Consider the following 6,703-nt stretch of genomic DNA (forward strand, 5'->3'; position numbering starts at 1 on the left):
CACCCTGCTTATTTAACTTATAGGCAGAGTACATCATGTGAAATGCCAGGTTGGATGAAGCACAAGCTAGTATCAAGATTGCCAAGAGAAATATCAATAACCGCAGATATGCAGATGACACCACCCTTATGACAGAAAGTGAAGAAGAACTAAAGAGCCTCTTGATGAAAGTGACAGAGGAGAGTCAGAATGTTGGCTTAAAACTCAACATTCAAAAAACTACAATCATGGCATCTGGCCCCATCACTTCATGGCAACTAGATGCGGAAACAGTGGAAACAGTGACTTTATTTTCTTGGGGCCCAAAATCATTGCAGCTGGTGATTGCAGCCATGAAATTAAAAGATGCTTGCTCCTTGGAAGGAAAGTTATGAGCAGCATAGACAGCACATTAAAAAGCAGAGACATTACCTTGCCAACAAAGGTCCATGTAGTCAAAGCTATGGTTTTACCAGTAATCACGTATGGATAGGAGAGTTGGACTATAAAGAAAGCTGAGTGCCGAAGAACTGATGCTTTTGAGCTTCGGTGTTGGAGAAGACCCTTGAGAGTCCCTTGGACTGCAAGGAGATCCAACCAGTCCATCCTAAAGGAGATCAGTCCTGAATATTCATTGGAAGGACTGATGCTGAAGCTGAAACTCCAATAGTTTGGCCACCTGATGCGAAGAACTGAGTCCTTAGAAAAGACCCTGAGGCTGGGAAAGATTGAAGGCAGGAGAAGGGGACAAAAGAGGATGAGATGTTTGGATGGCATCACCGACTCGATGGACGTGAATTTGAGCAAGCTCCAGGAGTTGGTGATGGACAGGGAAGCCTGGTGTGCTGTAGTCCATGGGGTTTGCAAAGAGTCGCACACAACTAAGTGACTGAATTGAATTTCTAGTCTAGTCTTGGTCTTTCAACGGCAATTTGAGACTCCGCATCTGTAGAGACAATGAGGATATTCCACATCCAACCACTGAATTGGGAGGATTTTGTTCTTGGTTTCAAGGCTGAATCTGCAACCTCATATTTCCCTCGGTCTTCAGCTTTCTGAATGTCTTAGCCCCTGGCATCAATGTGTCGAAGTTTCTTTTTCAGTTTTTTTCCCAGGATAGCCCCAGCCCAGCCTAACCCTTGCCTCCAAACATTGAACATGGTGCTGGTTCTCCACCTCCTTGCTGAGTTCTCTGACTCAGCTGGGGCTTCCCAGATTGCTCAGTGGGTAAAGAATCTGCCTGCCAATTCAAGAGACTTAAGAGACAGGGCTTCAATACCTGGGTTGGGAAGATCCCCTGGAGGAGGAAATGGCAACCTCCTCCAGTGTTCTTGCCTGGAGAATCCCATAAATAGAGAAGCCTGGTGGACTACAGTCCACAGCGTCACAGAGTTGGACACGACTGAAGGAACTGAGCTGGTACACACACCGACTCAGTTACCTATAGACAACAGCCTACCAGCGGGGCTGCTGGCTTCCAAACCAGCAGCCTAGCTTGAAAAAGGTGTAACCTGCTCCCAAGCATAACCATGTCTTTCTCAGTATATCTTATTTGTTATTTCATCTATCACTGCTATGCTTTTGCAGCTGAGACACTAAGTCAAGTATGAAAACATCTGATCATCTTGACTGCAGTTGTGTTCATTGTTTACATTGCATAAGATGATTCATTTAAATGCTGAAAAACAAAAGGAAGTAAAATCTTGCATCTGTAACTCTTGAATTTGATGAGTCGGTTAGATACTTGGAAAGATGTAAATAAATAGAAACAAAGTATTTGATGAATGGGACTTTGATAATTAATGTTTCTTAAACCTCTGGAAAAGATTCACGAATGTTGCACTAATATCCACAGCTGATAAGGTTTTGCTGCCACTTCAAAAAACGCGATGGGAAAACATTAAAAATCTCAAAATCGCTCCAAAAATAGTTTTAACCCTTGCATTTTTTCCCCAGAAACTTGCAGTTCGAAAGAAAACTCACTAGTCTGGCCTATGTGCTTGAGCTATGCCATCTACCACCTGCAAGCTAGGTCTCTTCAGTCGTGTCTGACTCTTTGTGACCCCATGGACTGTAGCCCGCCAGGCTCCTCTGTCCATGGGATTCTCCAGGCAAGAACACTGGAGTGGGTTGCCATGCCCTCCTCCAGGGGATCTTCACTACGCAGGGATCAAACCCGTGTCTCTTACGTCTCCTGCATTGGCAGGTGGGTTCTTCGCCACTGGCACCAGCTGGGAAGCCCTGCCATCTACCATCGAATACTAAGATAACATCTTGGGGTTCCCCTGGGGGACAGTGGTAAAGAATCCCCCACCAAAGTTGAGAACAGGTGTTTGATCCCTGGCCTGGGAAGAGACTCAGGCCACTGAGCAACTAAGCACAAGCACCACAACTACCGAGCCTGCTCTCAGAGCCTTCAGGCCACGGCTGCTGAAGCCCATGCGCCCTGGAGCCTGTGCTCCCCAAGAGAAGCCACTGCAGTGAGAACCACACACGGCAGCCAGAGAGGAGGCCCTGCTCAGGGAGGAGGCCCAGCTCAGGGAGGAGGCCCAGCTCAGGGAAGAGGCCCTGCTTGGGGGGAAGCCCTGCTCAGAGAGGAGGCCCAGCTCAGGGAGGAGGCCCTGCTCAGGCAGGAGGCCCTGCTCAGAGGAGAGGCCCTGCTCAGGGAGGAGGCCCTGCTCAGAGGGGAGGCCCAGCTCAGAGAGGAGGCCCTGCTCAGAGGGGAGGCCCTGCTCAGAGGGGAGGCCCTGCTCAGAGAGGAGGCCCTGCTCAGGCAGGAGGCCCTGCTCAGAGGGGAGGCCCTGCTCAGGGAGGAGGCCCAGCTCAGGGAGGAGGCCCAGCTCAGAGGGGAGGCCCTGCTCAGAGAGGAGGCCCAGCTCAGAGGGGAGGCCCTGCTCAGGGGGGAGACCCAGCTCACCATAACCAGAGGAAGCCCGTGCATAGCAACTAAGGTCCAGCAAAGCCAAAAATAAATTAATAAAATAAAATTGAAAATAAAGAAATAAAAATAATTATATTAATTGTTCCAAAGTTCTAAATAATCAAAGTTTTTTTTTTTTAGCTTTACCTCTAAAACTCTTAAATATGACCGATATCTTCTTTCTACTTTAGGACTTATGCTGAGAATTTACCCCTCCTTTTGGTCTCAAATCAGTAATTTTACAAGAGGTTAAAGCCAATGTATTTTGAAAAGAAATGATATAATAATAATAATATAACTTTGTGATCAAATATTAATGTTTTTCTAAACATTTATTGTGCTGTTAAGTTAAATAATTTCCATGCATGGACAAAATAAACCACATGTTCAGCCACAGAAGAAATGGTAAATCAAATATCTGGCTATTTCACAGCATTTTCTTTATGTTCAACATTTGCAGTGTCCTGATTCCTGAATTAATCCCTGGAAGAAATTTTGAAGTATAGAGCAAAAATTACAGAAAATGTTCTTATGACAGGTAAACACACATTCTAATTGTGTAATTATCAGAGTCCAGAATTCATAAATTATATCTTGTAGTGATGTTTAACTTGTTTAACTAACCTTTCTTTTTATAAAAGCTAATTAATTATCCCTGAGTGACAGTGTTGTCTTTGGAAGATCATGTTTAACCACTTGCATTAAAATTCTATACTCCTTTCCTATAACACAAGCAATGTGCATACGATTAAGGTACCTACATTAAAAGTCTGTGAGCTCAAGAGTTGACATGTAGTCCTATCAATGTACAGCTAATTAGTGTGGAACTTGCTTGCTGACCACTTCTTAAATAGCCCCTTAGTTCAACTGTCACAAAATAGAGAAGACCAAGGCAGTATTCTGAAATACACATTAATTTTTTTTAAAGGGATTTAGTAGATAAAGGAATCAAAGAAGCTATTATTGTGCAGCAATAAGTCCTGATAAGTCTATGATGGTAGAAAGAATGCAATAGTGAAAGGCATGACCAATAGTCAGATTGTTGTACCATCAGTTCAGTTCAGCATATATATTTTTAAACTTCATAGTCTTAAAATCTTCTCTTAATGAATTGATGTTGCAAACTTAGTAATTGTTATTAGAAGAGATAATAAATCAATTACAGATGAGATTAGTTTTGCTATGACCTTGATCTACACATCCACCTCTCAGGTAGGGAGCAGTAGTGGGTGTTATAAGAACACAGGATTAAGGAGATGAGATTGAGCGCGGTAGCAGACTTTGAAGATGGCACACAACGATTCACATCCTGGCACTTGCCCTCTTGTGTAACCATCTTGTCTGGAGTTGACTGTGACTTGCGTCTAACTAATATGGTGTTGTGCTTTGCAGCTTGTGGGGTCTTAGTTCCTTGCCTGTGTGCACGCTCAGTCAAGGCCAATTCTTTGTGACCCCATGGACTGTAGCCTGCCAGGCTCCTCTGTCCATGGAGTTTTCAAGGCAAGATACTGAAGTAGGTTACCATTTCCTATTTCAGGGGATCTTCTCTACCCAGGGATCCAACGTGTGTCTCTTTCATCTCCTGCATCAGCAGGTAGACTCTTTACCATTTCTGCAGTTAATAGAATACAGCAAAGGTGATGGGAGCTCACTTCTGTGATTAGGTTACAAGAGATAGTAACTTTCTCTTTCCTAACAGACTCTTGATTGCTGTCCCTGAGGAAGCCAGCTGCCTCAGTGGAGAAGCCCACAAGGAACTGAGGCTGACGTCCAGTCAATGCCCAGGAAGAATGCAGTGACGTCTGTCCAACAGCCTACTTGGAATTAAATCTTCCCAGTAGCCAGGGAGGAAGCCTGGAAATGGATCGTTCCCCAGCTGAGACTTCAGATGAAACCCCAGCCCTGGCGACACAGTGACTGAAGCCCCATGAGGGACCCAGCCCAGCCTGCCTGAACCACGGAGACTGCAGAGCAATGAACAGGCGCTGCTTTAAGCAGCTAAAGTTGGAGGCAATTTGCTAAACAGCCAGAGACAACCAGTCCAGAGGGTAACCTTTGAAAGAAACCCTTGAAAAGTACATTCTTGTTTACTAAAATCAAACAATAAAAATAGCCCTGGAGAAAAGGCCATGAAGAAGAATACATGAATTAGGAACAAATATCTGAAAGCTTGGCATTTTGCATGAGAGGAATAAAAGTTTATAAATAGAAGGAACAGGGCCCAATACTCTTGTGCCCCTTCCACGTGACTTTGATTCTTCTTTTTTCCAACTCTCAACAAATGAGCTGATACACAATCAGGTTTTCTGAAGACCAGATTTCTCTGCGTGGCTCACAGATCTTTAAGGTGCCATGCCCCTTTATGGTTGCCATGGGAGACGCATAGTCAGGGAGCTTGGGATGGGCGTGGACACACTGCTGTATTTACCAGGGAGCACCTACTGTACAGCACAGGGCACTCTGCTCGATGTTATGTGGCAGCTGGATGGGGGGGGAGTTGGGGGGAGAATGGATACATGTCCATGTATGGTTGACACCCTTCATGTTTACCTGAAATGATTACAGCATTGTTAATCGGCTATACCCCAATACAAAATAAAAAGTTACAAAATAAAAAAAATGCAGTGTTCCTGATGTGAGTCTATTTAATAAAAACATGTCACCTATTTTACTAACATTTAAAAAACTTAATCCAGAGGCTCATGATTTTTATGATTTTTTCAAACCAATTTGAAAAATTGCTTGGGACTGACACAATGTTGTCAACTTACTGATTCATCCAATAAGGACGTGAAAACATTCACCGAAACAATAACATCCTACCATCAGTTATCATCATCATTTTATGGAAGAAAAGGTTTTTAATAATAGAGGAAAAAAACTCAAAATAAATGATTATGATTTAAATTTACATGTGTTATAGTGTTATAGGTTTATCATGTTTTTTTTCTCATCCTGCCATGAAACAGTGTAACTTTTGCAATATACATGGACTTATTTTAGGAACCACTGATTTAGTCTGTACCACTGTATTATCAACAAGCAGCAGCAATATCCCCAACACCAGATGGGAATAAGATCCGCCTCGTAGAAATACCTGATTGATTTTTGCTGCATAAGTGTACTCTCACCCTCTTGAATCCTTTCTCCAACCAAGCATGCTCTGCAGAACCCTTTAGCCCATAATTTGCCATCTCAACCGCACGGCCATACTCTCGTCCAGAGACTCAGATGGATGTCCCACGTATCTGTTGTTGTTTAGTCGCTAAGTCATGTCCTACTCTTTCGCAACCCAGCCAGGTTCCTATGTTCATGGGACTTCCCAGGCAAGAATGCTCAAGTGGACTGCCATGTCCTTCTCCAGGGGATCTTCCCAACCCAGTGATCGAACCTGGGCCTCCTGCATTGGCAGGCGGATTCTTTGCCACTGAGCCCCCAGGGAAGCCCTTTCTATGTATTAGGTTCTCCCCACAGGAGGGGGAAATGGCAGCTATCTATCGAAACTGCTTAAATATTTGAAGATACAGGTACATAAAACCCAAAACTTGGACTTCCCTGGTGGTTCAGTGGTTAAGAATGCAGGGGACACGGGTTCGATCCTGGGTCTGGGAAGATGCCACTTGCTGCAGGGCATGAAAGCCTGTGCGCCAAACGCCTGAGCCTGCATGCTCTAGAGCCCGGGGTCACCAGCAAGAGAGGCCACCGCCCCGAGGAGCCCGCACAGGACACCCAGAGCGTGGGCAGCAGCGACCCAGCACAGCCAGAAACAACAAATAATTAAACAAAAACAAAAAACTTGAAGCT

The 6,703-nt window shown here is 44.5% G+C and overlaps 2 long non-coding RNA genes across 3 annotated transcripts in view; one reads left to right on the forward strand and one right to left on the reverse strand.

The window, feature by feature from the left end:
* The window catches only part of LOC145505668 (uncharacterized), a 54,534-nt gene extending 49,015 nt beyond the window's left edge, over window positions 1-5,519 (forward strand). Inside the window, exons 4-6 of one of the 2 annotated variants that reach the window (XR_014053195.1) lie at window positions 1,936-2,185; window positions 3,360-3,437; window positions 4,599-5,519. This is a non-coding gene — a long non-coding RNA (uncharacterized LOC145505668). The remainder of the gene's footprint in view (window positions 1-1,935; window positions 2,186-3,359; window positions 3,438-4,598) is intronic. The other variant, XR_014053194.1, reaches the window with a different exon arrangement.
* The window catches only part of LOC145505623 (uncharacterized), a 50,729-nt gene that overhangs the window by 4,400 nt on the left and 39,626 nt on the right, over window positions 1-6,703 (reverse strand). The window lies entirely within an intron of this gene.

The sequence above is a fragment of the Giraffa tippelskirchi genome, chromosome 1 (assembly GCF_054371585.1).
Source record: "Giraffa tippelskirchi isolate mGirTip1 chromosome 1, T2T-mGirTip1v1.2.pri, whole genome shotgun sequence".
Classification (NCBI taxonomy): domain Eukaryota; kingdom Metazoa; phylum Chordata; class Mammalia; order Artiodactyla; family Giraffidae; genus Giraffa; species Giraffa tippelskirchi.